The 14,097-nt window shown below is 50.4% G+C and overlaps 1 long non-coding RNA gene across 5 annotated transcripts; it reads right to left on the minus strand.

Moving 5' to 3' along the window:
- Positions 1–15: 15 nt before the first annotated feature.
- On the minus strand, positions 16–13,418 carry LOC114485095 (uncharacterized). 5 transcript variants are annotated; one of them, XR_003678571.2, is made up of 5 exons: positions 13,339–13,418; positions 12,350–12,545; positions 11,872–12,075; positions 7,553–8,089; positions 16–443 (listed from the first exon to the last, which is right to left on the minus strand). It is a non-coding gene; the product is annotated as an uncharacterized lncRNA (long non-coding RNA). The 5 variants fall into 5 exon arrangements; XR_003678572.1 differs by lacking the exon at positions 16–443 and adding an exon at positions 1,801–2,523; XR_008616711.1 differs by lacking the exon at positions 7,553–8,089.
- Positions 13,419–14,097: the final 679 nt, after the last annotated feature.

Consider the following 14,097-nt stretch of genomic DNA (forward strand, 5'->3'; position numbering starts at 1 on the left):
ATATATGGAATCTAAGAAAAAAAAAATGTCATGAAGAACCTAGGGGTAAGACGGGAATAAAGACACAGACCTACTATAGCATGGACTTGAGGGTATGGGGAGGGGGAAGGGGAAGCTGGGACAAAGTGAGAGAGTGGCATGGACATATATACACTACCAAACGTAAAATAGATAGCTAGTGGGAAGCAGCCACATAGCACAGGGAGATCAGCTAGGTGGTTTGTGACCACCTAGAGCAGTGGGATAGGGAGGGTGGGAGGGAGGGAGACCCAAGTGGGAAGAGATATGGGAACATATGTATATGTATAACTGATTCGCTTTGTTATAAAGCAGAAACTAACACACCACTGTAAAGCAATTAAACTCCAATAAAGATGTTAAAAAAAAAAAAAAAGATGGGAATTCAGAATCACCGCCTCGTCCTGGCACACCTGATCCAGTCCCTGCAGAGGAAGCAAAGAAACAAAGGATGCTTAGTTTGGAGAAAAGAAAAACAACTCAATCATTTGTGAAGGCAGTTTATGAGCCAGAAACCCACATATTCAGAAAATAGCTGTGGCCGGGCCAGGAGGGCTCAAAGACACCAGTAAAATCTTCTTGCATAAATTCCAGGAATCTGAGGGGCACACGTTACAGGGAAAATTGATGGATCACACCCACGGGAGCCAGGCGGGGAAATGACCTGCTCCCCCTTCAATAAGTTGGATGTAAACACAGCGAATGAGACCCCTCCTCACTAGCCCCCAGGGCCCCCAGCTAGTGGGGATGGGGAGCCACTCAACTGCGGTGGGTAGAGGCCCAGTATTCCTGAGGTGCCCGCAGTGCCATGATGGTACCTAAGCACAGAGACTTGGATGTAAACATCTCCTCTACTTTACTGCCCATTTTCACACTTCCTCAGTTGTCCCACATGCCTTTTACAGAGGTTTCAGTTTTTACCCCAGGGTCCAGTTAAACTTCTTTCACTGCATTTTATTGTTTTTATATTTTTTTACTTTATTTTATTTTAGAACAGTTGCCCACTTTTTGTGGGGTTTTTTTTTTCACGACACAGAACAGTCTAGGCTAGTTGTCTTGAAGAACATGTGGCGTTCTGCATCTGCCTGATTGTCTCCTGTTATTAACATTCTGGGGAAGAATGCCACATGGGTGAACTGGTTGCAGCACATAATTATTCTTTCTGATGGACAGTATGTCTTCTGGGAGGCCCTTCAAGGCAGCTCCGATGTCAGTTTGCATTTTTTCCCATCAGCCCAAGAACGCTCCCTTGGTTCTGAAATCCAGTGTTCCAGGTGCAAATTGTGCCTCCCTACCTGCATCAGGCATGTCTCCAAAGATCCCTGATTCCCTTTAGTGGAGAACGGTATTTAGAGACCAAGGTGTGGGTGCTAGGTGTGCTCATTGGACCTGGGATGCCATTGCCTCTTGGCACTGTTGGTGACGGGTAGTAAATACATTTGTGTTCCTGTCTGATATCTCTAATTCAAACCCAACACCAGGGGTTCTTCCTCACCTCCACCATTCCATATGTGTGTCTCTCTTCTCCCACAGTGAGAGCCCTGGAGCCCAACAAGATGAACACATTTACTTACTTGACCTCTCCTACAAGATTCAGAAAGTAATTTTAAAATTGCAGAATTATATATAGCAGCCATGCCACTCTCAATAACAAATCTACTTAGCAAAGTTCAAAGTTACTTGAATTAATTCTTTTCTCCTGTACAATTAAGATTATCAATTTGACACACAGCTACATTTATTTCTTAAGTTTTTATTCTATACTAGAATTTGGTTCTCCTGTTTTAAACCTTGTTTTGGTAATAAAATATATATGGCACAAAGATCACAATTCTATAAGAAAATTGTACTCAAACAATCCTTTCTTCCCTCCTTACTCTCTACCTTATTTTTATCCAGTCCCTGTAGGTCGGCACTTTTACTACATTCTACTTTATCTTTTCTGTGTCTCTTTTTTTCATAAATATGCAAATATAATCCTATATTTTTATTTGTTCTCTTTAACAGTTTTTTGGGCCTTAACATCCCCACTTAACCATATATCCCGGAAATCATATTATATCAATTCTTAACAATCTCCCTATTATTAATTTTACTGATGCACATTATTTCATCGATTGTCAATCCATCCCATTTCATTGCCTCACACACATCAGCTGAGAAGGAGAAAATGGGGGTTGACGAAGCTGAGAAAAGCAGAGGTTAGAAGAGAGACGAGAGAGGGTGATAAATAGGGGTAGGTCAGGTCCAGAAGAGTCACTTGAGGCCTACCTGTGATAGAATCCAATACAGCATGCCCTCCGTGTGGAAGGAGAGGCTTCAATAGGACAAATAGGAGAAAGGGTTCCCATAATGTCCAAGCAGTGAGGTTCCTTGCAGGCTCAGAAGGGGGTCCCAGATAGCTGCCAGAAGTGAGTGGAGGACAAGGTCCTACACAGCAGCTTAATCAACAGATAGGATGCAGTGCAGATCTGGTGAATAAAGTCAGCTTCGCAAATTAGAATTCTAAAGCATTCGTGTAGGGTTACCTTGCAGAGGGCACAGTGACGGATAAAATGACAGTCACAGGAGCAGAGATTCTCACCTGGGGTGTCTGGAAACCCTCTGAAATTTCTTGCAAAATGTCTGAGTGGACTTTTTGAGGAGGGGCGCCTACAGAACTTTCAGCAGATTTTGAAAGGGGTTTGTGACTCAAAATTTTTGTTGAGTTAGGAACCCTAATGTGAGGGCCGGGAAACTAATGGATGAGCAGATCGTCACGGGCACTGAATGGATTGTACCAGCCAACGCGGGCAGTGAGAATGACTTTCCCAGGCTTCCTCCGTTATAACCATAGATATGTTTTGCATACATCAGTTCATGCATCCCTATAATGTGTTTATTATTAACCCTGTCCCAGAGGGGTTAATGACAACCCCAAGGCCACGCTATTGGCAAGTGGTAAAGCTGGGATGTGAGCCCACACCTGCCTCATTCCAAGTGCCGTATGCTGAAGCCAGCATCAAACGACTTCTTACCAGTCTAGCCTCTGCTGACGCACCACACCCAGCCCTGTGTACCTTCCTTAGAAATCAAATGGTAACATACCCAGAGAGGAGAGGCCGAACGGTGTGAAACTCACGACCTCATCACTGCAAAGACCAGTCAGGTGCCCTTCCCAGACTCCTCCACAGCCAGCGCCCCCTGCAGCCTCATCCTGCCAGCCCCTACATCACGGAGCTGCAGGATGCAGACAAGGCTGAAGGTCTTCCGCCTACCTGGACCCCAGGAAGGATGCTGCTTCCTCCCTGTTCTGGTCAAGTCATCACTTTACCCACCCCCGGAAACTGGACCCCCCCCCCCACCAAGATAGGTCTTCATTGTGAGTTCCTTGGTACTAGAATCTTTTCGGTTCTCTGCCCTGCACCTGGACCTTTCTCCTACCTGCTGGCTCTCCTCCAGGAAGCCTCAGCCTCTCCACCTACTGGCCCAGATTCCCACCTGGGTCCAGAGCCTCCTATTGTACGTGTTCCCCTTCCCAACACTGACTCTGCCAGACCACCCTGCCCTCTGAACACGGCATCGCTTTCCAACAGCACCTGACGGTCTGTCTCTTGCTAATGTCCCTCGTGTCTGTAAAGCGAGCTCTTCTTACAAAATGCAGCATGTTAGCAATCAAGAAGTGAATGCCAAAAGCCAAATTAGAGTTTATTATTTTTAAAATTTATTCTAAATACTTTTTATGAAATGCCTGCAGGGTTATAACTTCTCCATCCGGAAGAGGGGAGGGTGGGGCATCCCTGCCACTGCAGGACTGCCCAGCGGGTCCAGAGTTCCTCATGAATATTGCCTCCGATAGGGAAACAAACACCATCTATACTGAGGCGTCCGATGGGAATACAATTAATAACAAATGTAAAGAATTACTTGAAATTATTACAGCAAAACGTTGTAACTCCACTTTTATTTGACTGCATTTTTCTGGAAACTGGTCTTTTTCCATGGCTTCTCTCTGGAGGGAAGTTAGGAATATTTTTCAGTATTTAATAGGAATCATCTCCTTGTTAAGGACATCCTTGTGTTTCAAATCTGGTGCTTGACCTCAGTTGAACAGATGGGATTTTCCGTTAGCTCTTTTTAGAGAAAAATTCTGTGTGTCTGGAATCAACTGTGAAATCCTACCTCCTCCAATAACACTGCCATTTATTTAGTCGGTTAGCAAACATGTTTATAGTACATGTTTACTCTGTGCCAGGTACTGTTCTGAACACTCCGAACATTAACTCATGCGATGTACACCCCTAGTTACAGAAGCTTAACCATGGAAGTGGTAAGTCTGTGAACCTGGGCTTCTCCGTGTAATTTAAAAGTCACTAGAAGTAAAATTTCTTTTTAATTTTATGCCATCTCAACCCCCCAAAATTTTAAAGATGCTATAATTAGAAGTTAGAGTGAAAGAGAAGTAATTGAAGAGTGATTGCTAATGGCTTTCTTTTTTGGCGTGATGAGAATGTTCTGGAATCAGAGTGGTGATATTCGCACAACTCTGTGAATATTTAAAAAAAAAAAGAAAACACCGAATGGTATGTTTTGAAAGGGTAAATTTTATAGTATGTGAATTGTAGCTCAATTTTTTTTAACTTAACAAGGTAAGAAGACAAGAACATCAACCATTCTCTTCCTCCTTCTCATGTTCCAACCACCCAGGCACCACACCGACCATGACTTTTTCCCCTTTTGCCTGCGACTCAGATGGAGAGAAAGGAAACAGTAAAATTGAAGAAAGAGAGAAAAGAAAATACAACGGTACTGCAAGAGTAACCGGGGCGGCCGTCCCCACTTCGGGGTGGAAAACAACTTTTGGCTCTGAGAAGAATCCTCCTCGTCCCTGGCTTGAAGCCCTGTCTTGTAGCCATTGGTTTGGTTTCAGCAACGTTGTCCAGGTGGCTACCAAGCCGGGCTGGCTGGACGTTCCTGGTGCTAGAGTGAGACAGCGGGGAGAGGCCACGCACAAGCAGACAAGTGAAAAGTGTCTTTGCGGGAGGTACACGCAGCCTTAGGGAGGAGAAACGCAGGGAGAGAGACGATGCTGGCCCAGGGGCAGCTGCTGTGATAGAAGCTCAAGCTGGGAGTGGAGGGAGCGATGGGTTCTACTAGGGCCTCAGGAAAGCTCTCCAAAGTCCATTTGCACAGGGTTTTGAAGGATGATTAGAGGGTGCGCTGGAGAACTGGGCTCGGGAATGACCTTGCACATTTGGTGCAACTAAAACACATGCTGAGAAGGGGACCCCGCAATCGGCTTTAAGAAGGTGAAAAAGGAGGGTGCGCTGTGAATCTGAGAACCCCGCTGGAGGGGCGGACACTGGGCCTGGCGAGGAGGGAAGGAGGTGCAGCTGGAAAGGATTCTGTCCACATCACTCCCAGGGCCTCTGGCTTCGCGACAGGTGTCTCACGTTGGAAAAGTTGGGTTTGAGGCGCCTGTGGGTCTTGCCAGCGAAGACATCGTCGGGACAACGTGGGATGGAGCTCAGGGGACAGGGCATCCTCGACGGCAAGAGTGGGCTCGGCCTGTCTGTGAGCACGGAGGCTGTGGCAGCGAGGGCAGGGGAGAAGGGAAGAGGGGAAGGATGGAGCCACCAGGGGCGAGGAGGAGAGGGGACCTCACAAAGGAGATGGAGAGAGAAGGAATGTACACGGCCCGGTGGGGAGAAGAGGTGGAGCGCTCCAGGGGAGGGACCGCGAGGACGGTGGACACCAAGGATGCGGGGCTCCAGGATGCACTGCGGATGCGATGATGGATGGACAGGGCCTCAGCTAAGACGGGCACTGTCCCCCGTGCTGAGACCGGATCACTGGCCCACACGCGTCACGATTGCTCCTAGAGAAAGAGCTAGTCTCCGTGCTTCCTCAGTGGAAAGGATGCAGCTGAGACAGACTCGGCGGCCTGTCAAACTCTGGGCCTGGGGCCTGGGGCCAGGGGAACGCTGCCCTCCTGACACACTTCCTCCTCTCATTCCGCTCCCTTCGCGGAGAAGATGCTTTCCTGGGCCGAGTCTGTGCTTCTGATTCAGGCCCTGGAGGAGGCCCCGGAGCAGAGGGCTGGTGTGCCCAGTGGCTCATGTCATAAAGGAACATCTTACAGACAGCGTTTTGCACGGCCTGAGAATCTTCTCCAAACACACTCCCGGAAAATGCTTTCTGGAGGCCCTTTTTAAAGGCAGGATTTTCTGGGGTTTACAAAAGGATTTGTTGAGAAAGAATGAGCCATCACATGAGAAGGATAAATGTGTGTGGTTACACGAGATCGATAATGTAGCCATCACACACACTCACACACGCACACGTGCATATGCACGTGTGTACACATGCAGGCCCTCCCTGTGACTCCTCACCAAGTCACCAGCGGTGGACTCCATGTTATTCTGACCTGGAGTCTCCTTCTTCTAGGCTCTGATGATCCCAGGCCACTGAGCCGAAATTATTCTGTGTTTAAAACCTTGCGACTATCTGAAAAAAATTGGGCAGACTTTGATCTGAAACTGCTCAGATCCCCGTCTACATTCATTTTTCACTCGAAGGTTTCTACAAGGCTCAAGTCTGCCAGAGAACTTTTCCCAGTGGAAGTCTCCTGCCTGCCCTGCGGGCTCACAGATGACCAGCAGATTAGGAAGTGACCAGGCAGGCCTGCAGCCCCTGTCTCTATTTTGACATTAGTCAGCGTCTGCCCCGCCATGTGGGAAGCATTGCACTCCCCGTGCTGGAGCCCCCGCTGAACCAGGGTCCCCCGGGCGGCGGAAACGCGGGCACGTGGATGCCCCTTGGCACGTCGGGACATTAACCAACCCATCCATGTCGGGGCCCTTGGCCGCGGCCGCTCTAGAGAGCTCCTGTGCGCTGATTTCATTGTGAACTTCACCTAGGCCGCTCCAGTAGCTCTCAAACACCCCAGAAAGCATTTGAAAGGCCCCTTCTAGAAGATTCTGATTCACTTGGTGTGGTGGGACTCAGGAGTCCACAGTTTTTAAAATGTCCCATTGTCCAACCGGGGATGGGAACCCCAGGCCATCCTGTGATAAAAGGTGGCAGGAAAGATTGTGCCGACCTCCAGGGTGACTTCTGGCCTCCCTTGGAGCCATGTCACTGTGTCACATCAGCAGGACAGAGGCTGGGGTCAAGGTGCCTGTGGTGTGTTGTTTTAAACCGCCCGCTAGTCTTGGGGCGGAATCCATCACCCTATGAATCTCTGTACACCCAGTTCAGCCCACAGAGTCAGCATGGCTTGTCACCCTCCTCCCAGATTTTTTTATAATAGAACGTTAAAATACTCAAGAACTGCAAACAGTGTTCTCCTTCCTGGCTCAGAGGGTCGGGGGAAGACTGGCTGCAGGGGAGTCTGAGGGAGCGAGGTCCCCGTGGCAAATACCAGAGAGCGGCCCCCAGCCTGGGTCTTGAGGGGTCCTGCATAAAGCCCCCGGAAGGGGGAAAGCACTGATTGGGAGGGGAGGGGAGGGAAGATAAAGAATAATATCTGGTCCAGGCACCGAGCCAGACCTACCGTCTCACTTTGCCGTCTCATCATCCCCGTGGGGGGAGGGGACCGTGTGTGCCAGCTTCCTGTGCCTGTTGTCCCGAAGTACCACGAACCGGATGGATTAAAACCACAGTGATTTTCTCTCACGGTTCTAGAGGCCAGAAGTCCAAAATCAAGGCAGGGCCACGCACGCTCTCTCTAAAGGCGCTGAGGGAGGCTCCTTCCTGGGTCTCCCAGCGGCTGGGGGCTCCGGGTGTTCCCCAGCTCATGGCAGCATCACTCAGTCTCTGCCTGTGTCCCCGCATGGCCGTCTTCTCTGCGTGTCTCCCTTTGTCCTCTTCTCTGCTCAGAAGGAGACCAGTTGTCCCTTTGTCCTCTGCTCTTCTCAGAAGGACCACAATTGACGGTGGTGGACGAAAAATGTCGTCTCCCATATCAGTACATAAAGGATGCTGCGGCCATCGAGACAGCAGCCGCTGTAGCCTTCCCCAGCTGTCCACCCTGAGGGCAGTCAGGATGGAGAAAAACAGGATACTAGCCGTAGAGAGTTAAGGTGCATATCTAAGGAATGATTTCAAATTTTTAAATCTTTTTAATTGACGTATAGTTGATTTACAGTGTTGTGTTTATTTCTACTGTACAGCAAAGTGATTCAGTTATACATGCATATATATTCTTTTGCAGATTCTTTTCCACTATACTTTATTACAGGATATTGAATACAGTTCCCCGTGCTCTACAGTAGGACCTTGTTTATTTCATATACAGTAATTTGTACCTAATAAGCCCAGACTCGCATTTTCTCATATATAGAAAAGTGCTAAATTTATTAACCTGAGATGTCTGGTTTTTCTTTAATTAACAGTAAACTTTTGATATTTCAACTACCTGGTTTTTGTTGCAAAAATTCCTATAGATCCTGGCTCCTCCCTTTCCTCTTTGGAGGAGTCCCGCAGAAGTTTTCTGAGAGGCTGCGTCCTGGGCTTAAGTCCTCAGCAAGCCCACCAAATAAAACATAACTCTCAACTTTTAGGTTGTGCCTTTCTTTTTTTTTTTTCAGTCGACAGGGTCCACATGAACCCAGAATAATCTCTTCTCAAGATTCTTAGCTAATTACATCTTCCAAGGCCCTATTTCCAAATAAGGTCACCTTCACAGGTACCAGGGCTTGGGGGGGGGTCACTATTAAACCCACTACAAGGGGATCACCGTGTTACCCCTATTTCAGAGATGAGGATATAGGAGGAAAAGTGCAGTAACTGGTAAGGGTACAAAACTGGCAATAAGCAGAACACAGAGCTGTTAGGCGCGGGCGTGAGTCTGAGTGTTTGTTCTAAAGAAGGAGAAAGAGAACTCCCTTGGGTGATGACACGTAAGGCAAGGTTGAGTCGCCAGACGCCATTGGTTTTGATCCTTCTAGAACCAGGGCGCTTGAGTAGTCTCTGTCTAGCCGTAGACTGTAGACCACCCATCCGTGGCATGGCCTCCGGCAGGCACCCACCCTCACAGCCAGGGTCTGTGACATTGGCCCCAGTGACAGTAGCATGAAATAGAAAGATGCCATTTTAGCAAACACACTCACTGGCTTTTATCCCTGAATAAGCAAGGATGCTTCCCGTGTTAATTAACCAAGACTCACAGGCAAGGGTCTCACCTGGGGCTCACAAGGCAGCCTTAATTTACGAGGATTGATCATAAATCCTCATTTAATGCAAATCATTCCGCAGCTTGTGGGGAATATGTCAGCTGTCACAAGCGCCCCGGGGCTGCGCTTCGCTGCCCCCGGTGAGTTGAGCCTGATGCTTGGAGAGAAGGCACCCGAACCAGCCTCTGAAAAAATGACAGAAATCTAGGAAGAGACATCCGAGATCTCCAGATCACTGATCCAAGACTGAAGGAATCACAGTAGAAAATGTGACACTAGCAGGACAGATTCATCAGAGTACACTTGCCACTTAGAGGAAGAGGGAAGTGAGAGAGAGAAGAAAATATGGAGAGTTAATTAACCTGCCAAATTTAAAATCCTTCACCTGTAATTTAGAGCTAGAATGAGAATGACAGGGAAACAAAGAAGGAGAGGCATTTCTCATGCGCAAAGAGCACTCAGCAGCTGACCCTCCAGTCCCGATTCTGGACATGAGGACACAGGCCAGAGACATCAGGAGACAGCGGAAGTCATCCTGCTCCTCAGGCCAGGCTGCTGGTGGAAGCCGCGCTCCTGACTCAGCTCACCCCATTACACCCCGCACGTGGGTTTCCCACCGAGAGAGGTGCCAAGTTTCCCTCTGACTTTAATCAACACCAGCTGAGGATTTTGCTTTCTCCCAAAACCAGTAGCTGGTCTCCGAATGTGCTGGTGCCGATCTTAGCGTGGGTGTCAGGTTAGAGATGCTCTCGGGCTGACAGGTGTGAGACAGAACTTGGGGTTCATGGTGCAGCTGCTTCTGCAAAGATGCCCCAGCATGAAAAAGCAGAGCCCAGAAATTGGTTTGCAACCGGTTGGAGTGAGCTTCTAATACTATGAAATAAATGCTCCAGAATTTTAGAGACATGGTAATGCTGTTTATCCAAAATACTCTAATATTGCTGGCGTGAGTCCACACTTACAGATCTGATTAGTTTTCCAGCACTGATGCCCCATGGATCCTGTTCCTGACAATCTCCTCTGCTCGTGCCATGGGGCCGTTTTCCAGGCATCTCACCGCCCCCACCACCGTGTCCAGACTAATGACTTGCACATCCTAATCTCCATCCCAACTCCCTCAACTGTCCCAACAGAGCAGATGCCCTTCTGTTTCCCCTCAGCTGCAAACCTCCTCTTCCAGCTTCAGCTCCCGGTGGGGATATCAGCCCCGCCATCCTTTCAGCCTGACGTAAGGAGGATGTCGCCTTCCCTGGGGTTTCAGGCTGGCCCGCGGTCTCCACTTAATCCCCTCTTTGTCTTCCCCTCCTAATTTCTTAACTCATTTGCTCCTTTTCTCCCCAGCTCCCCACCCTGGCTGAGGTCCTCCCCTCTTTGGAGCCTTTCACAGGAAGCTCTTGACCACTGTCTCACCACCCACGTCTCCACTGAGTCCCCCATCCACGGTGCACCCAGGTGGTCAGGGACCCACCTGAACGCCTTCCCAGCCTCTAAGCCCACAGGAGGAGGGACCCTCGGCGTGACCCACAGGCCGTCTGCAAGCCCATCGCCCGCTGTCTTACCCACACCACATCCTAGGAGTGCAAACCACCGCGTTCCTGCCCTCCACGCTGCCTCAAGGCTCCGCACCTGTTCATCTGCTGGCCCCCGGCCTGCACCGCCCTTCTCCCCGTCACCTTCCTGATCAACTGCATCCTTTAAAAACGCTTTCGTGGATCGTACCTGTGAAGGCGTCTCTGAACGCCCCCTGCCCCACAAGGTCACTTCATTTACGCCGCCCTCGCCTCCTGGGGCTGTCTCACACCACACACGTCGTGCTCGTTCACTTCTTGCAGGCCTCCATCCCTCTGCAGCATGGCTGGGAGCTCCTTGAGAGAGCCCTGTCTTGTGCCTTTCCAAACCCCCAGAGCCCATCACTCTGTATGGCACAGATTTAGGGGCAAAGCCTCCTGCCCCTCCTCAGCGACACATCGTGTTGGCAGCCTGTACCTTTGATATGATGTGATGAAGGGACCTTCAGCTCTGTGGGCTGCACCACCCCAAACCCACAACCCCAGTCCAGCCATGAGACACAAGGACAGACAAGCCCAGAGTGACGGGTGTCCTACCAAAGAGCGGAGGAGACTCCTTAAAATCCCCCCACACACTCAAAAGGGCAAAGCACAGAGAGAACTTCTCCGTCGTCTGAAACCTGGTCTCCCAGCCAAGATCAGATTCCAGCATCACCAGGGCCTCCTGGTTGTGAGGTTGAGCGGTAGAGATGCAGTTGCTGTCACCCAGCTTCCGCTGCCTCACTGATCCCAGCCCTGCAGGCACAAGGGCCTCCCCAAACTGTCCCATGCTTCTCCTTGCCCTTGGAAAGAAACCCAGAGTCCTCACCCTGGTCTAAAAGACCCTGCTGGGTCTGGCCCTGCCTGCCCCCAAACTTATCTCACTCCCCTCCCTCCCTCCTCTCACCGTGGACCAGCCGCACCGGACCCCTCCCGTCCCCCGGACACCCCAAACTCCACCTTTGCTGCCTGCCCTCCCCCGACCCCGATATACCTGACCCTTCAAGTCTCCTCTAAACCGTCCCCTCCTCAGAGCGGGCTGCCCTGCCCACGTGGGGAGCAGGTGCCCCCTCCAACGCGGGGTTTTGTCGCAGCCCTAGTCATCCTTCTCACTTGAGAGGTCCTGCTTGCTGGCCGCGTCCGCCACTCACCTGTCAGCCCCTTGTCAGCAGGGATCACATGTGCCTCATCCAGTAGATCCAGGGCCCAGAAGCTCATTAACACTTACTGAAGGGATGAAGGAATGATGCTGTCCGTAGTTAAACATCAGGGAAAGACGGTGAGTTCTGGGGCCAGCTAGACGGGGATCTGAAACAGGACTTCCAGAAAATGTATCTACAGCAGAGCCTCCTTCCCTGTAAAATCCCAGATAAAAGACGCCCTGTCACAGGGTTGCAGGGATTAAGTAAGATAAGGGCTTTGAAGAGCCAAGCGCTGCGTCTGGCACGGGGTAAGACGCTCGTTATCCCCTCATTTCTTAAAGATATGGTTAAGCCAACAGCGTACGTGTTTCAGTCCTTTCCCAAACCAACCCCATGGCTGTCATTCTTCCAACCTGCCAAAAGGGCTCAGGTTTTAGCTCGACCGTAAGTCATCCGAGATAGCCCATTAAAAAAAAAATAAAGTCACCTTTCTACCCTTCTCACGTATCCTAAGTTCCAGAAAGATTCTAACAATACGTTTTGAAGCAAATGTTTCTTTTTCTGCTGCTGGTAGAAAATAAAAGGTGAATTTGAAAGCTCCACTCGGAGGTGAAGGACGGTGAACCCTGTGCCTTTGTGGGTGGAAGCTGTAGTCACAGGAAGAATCCAGAGAGAAGACGACTCTGAAGAGGAAACAGAAAGGGAGAAAATAAGACAATGGCACTCAGCCCTCAGCCCCATCTTTGCTCTGAAACATCCCTCTCGTCCAATTATAAAAAGAAAAAAATCCCTTTCTTGGTGATAATTAGAGCACTTACCAAAAAGGTAAAAAATGGTGGGAAAAGCACAATTTATTGCAGTAAAGACAAATATCTGTCAAGGAAGACAACGTACAAAAAGGGCGAGAGAAACACGCCCCGAAACAATAGTGGCTGTGGGAGACTTGAATGGGGACACCAGGCCCGGCACCACCGTGCCCAGGAATAAAAGTAGCATCGCACAGCTGTTTGCCCCAAAAGAGGACACATGAAAGTGGTGAGGATCTGCTCCCGCCGGAGGCGTGTCGCAGTCTTGTGTTGGGGTGCCGGACTGCGCTTGATGGATCTCTGTGAACTGAGGGGCATTGTACACGGCAGTAAAGAGACATCTGGCGAATTCCCTCTCCGAGAGATTGGGACCCGTGGTGCACGAAGCTTCCTTCCCACCGAAGGGCCCTGTGGACGGCTGCCTCATCGCCCTGACAGTGTTCCCTGAGCAGGGTGAGCGTGCAGACTGCAGCAACAGAAGTAACCTCCGGGGCCTCGCTCGCAGCCCTGTAGGCTGCAGCTGAGGAGGGGGAGCTCAGGGCCCAAACCTCTGGCCCCTGAACACACAGGCAGGCCCCCTTGCACACACCACACGGCCTGACTGCTGAACTCTGAGGTTCGAAGCAAGAATCGTCCCCCCCTGCCCAGCGATGCTGGCTTAGGAAAGTACCTAAGATCGTGGTGTCGCCAGACAAACAGCCGGTCTCAGACCTCAGCAGAATGACTTCCCTGTGCTGGGCTCTGAGTCACCGGAAGACGCACCACTGCCAGGCTGAAGGTCAGCTGGGGATCCCTCCAGGCTGGATTCTGGAAACGGCAGGCAGGGCAGCACCGGATATGGAGTGCTGCCACGTCCGCTGGGTCATTGGAACAAATCCCAGCTCAGGCGGCTCAGCAGAGGCCATATCCGCGCGTGTTAGGGTAAGTGTGGTGGTTGAATGGTGGCCTCCCCCGAAAGATACTCCACATCCGGGAACCTGTAAATGTGACCTGATATGGAAACACGCCTTTGCATATTTCATCAAATTACGGATCTTGAGATAAGATCACCCTGGATGATCCGGGTGGCCCTAAATCCAACTACAAGTGTCCTTAGAAGAGACAGAAGAGGAGACACAGGAGGAGGAGGAGAAAGGCACGTGAAGACAGAGCAGAGAGTGGGGAGGGCCGGCCACAAGCCAAGGAACGCCGGGCGCCACCGGAAGCTGCAAGGCGCTGCCACGGGAATCTGCCCGAGGACCTCTGGAGGCAGCGCAGCCCTGGGGACACCTTGATTTCGGACTTGCAGCCTCCAGAAGTGTGAGCAGATAAACGCCTGTCGTTTGAGCCGCCCAGTTTGTGGTGATGCATTATGGCAGCCCCAGGGAACAAACGCGCTCAGTTTCTTTAAGTCCAGCCAAACTCAAAAGGTGGCTCCGCCCCCAGCAGC

Source organism: Physeter macrocephalus, unplaced genomic scaffold, assembly GCF_002837175.3.
Source record: "Physeter macrocephalus isolate SW-GA unplaced genomic scaffold, ASM283717v5 random_503, whole genome shotgun sequence".
Lineage (NCBI taxonomy): Eukaryota > Metazoa > Chordata > Mammalia > Artiodactyla > Physeteridae > Physeter > Physeter macrocephalus.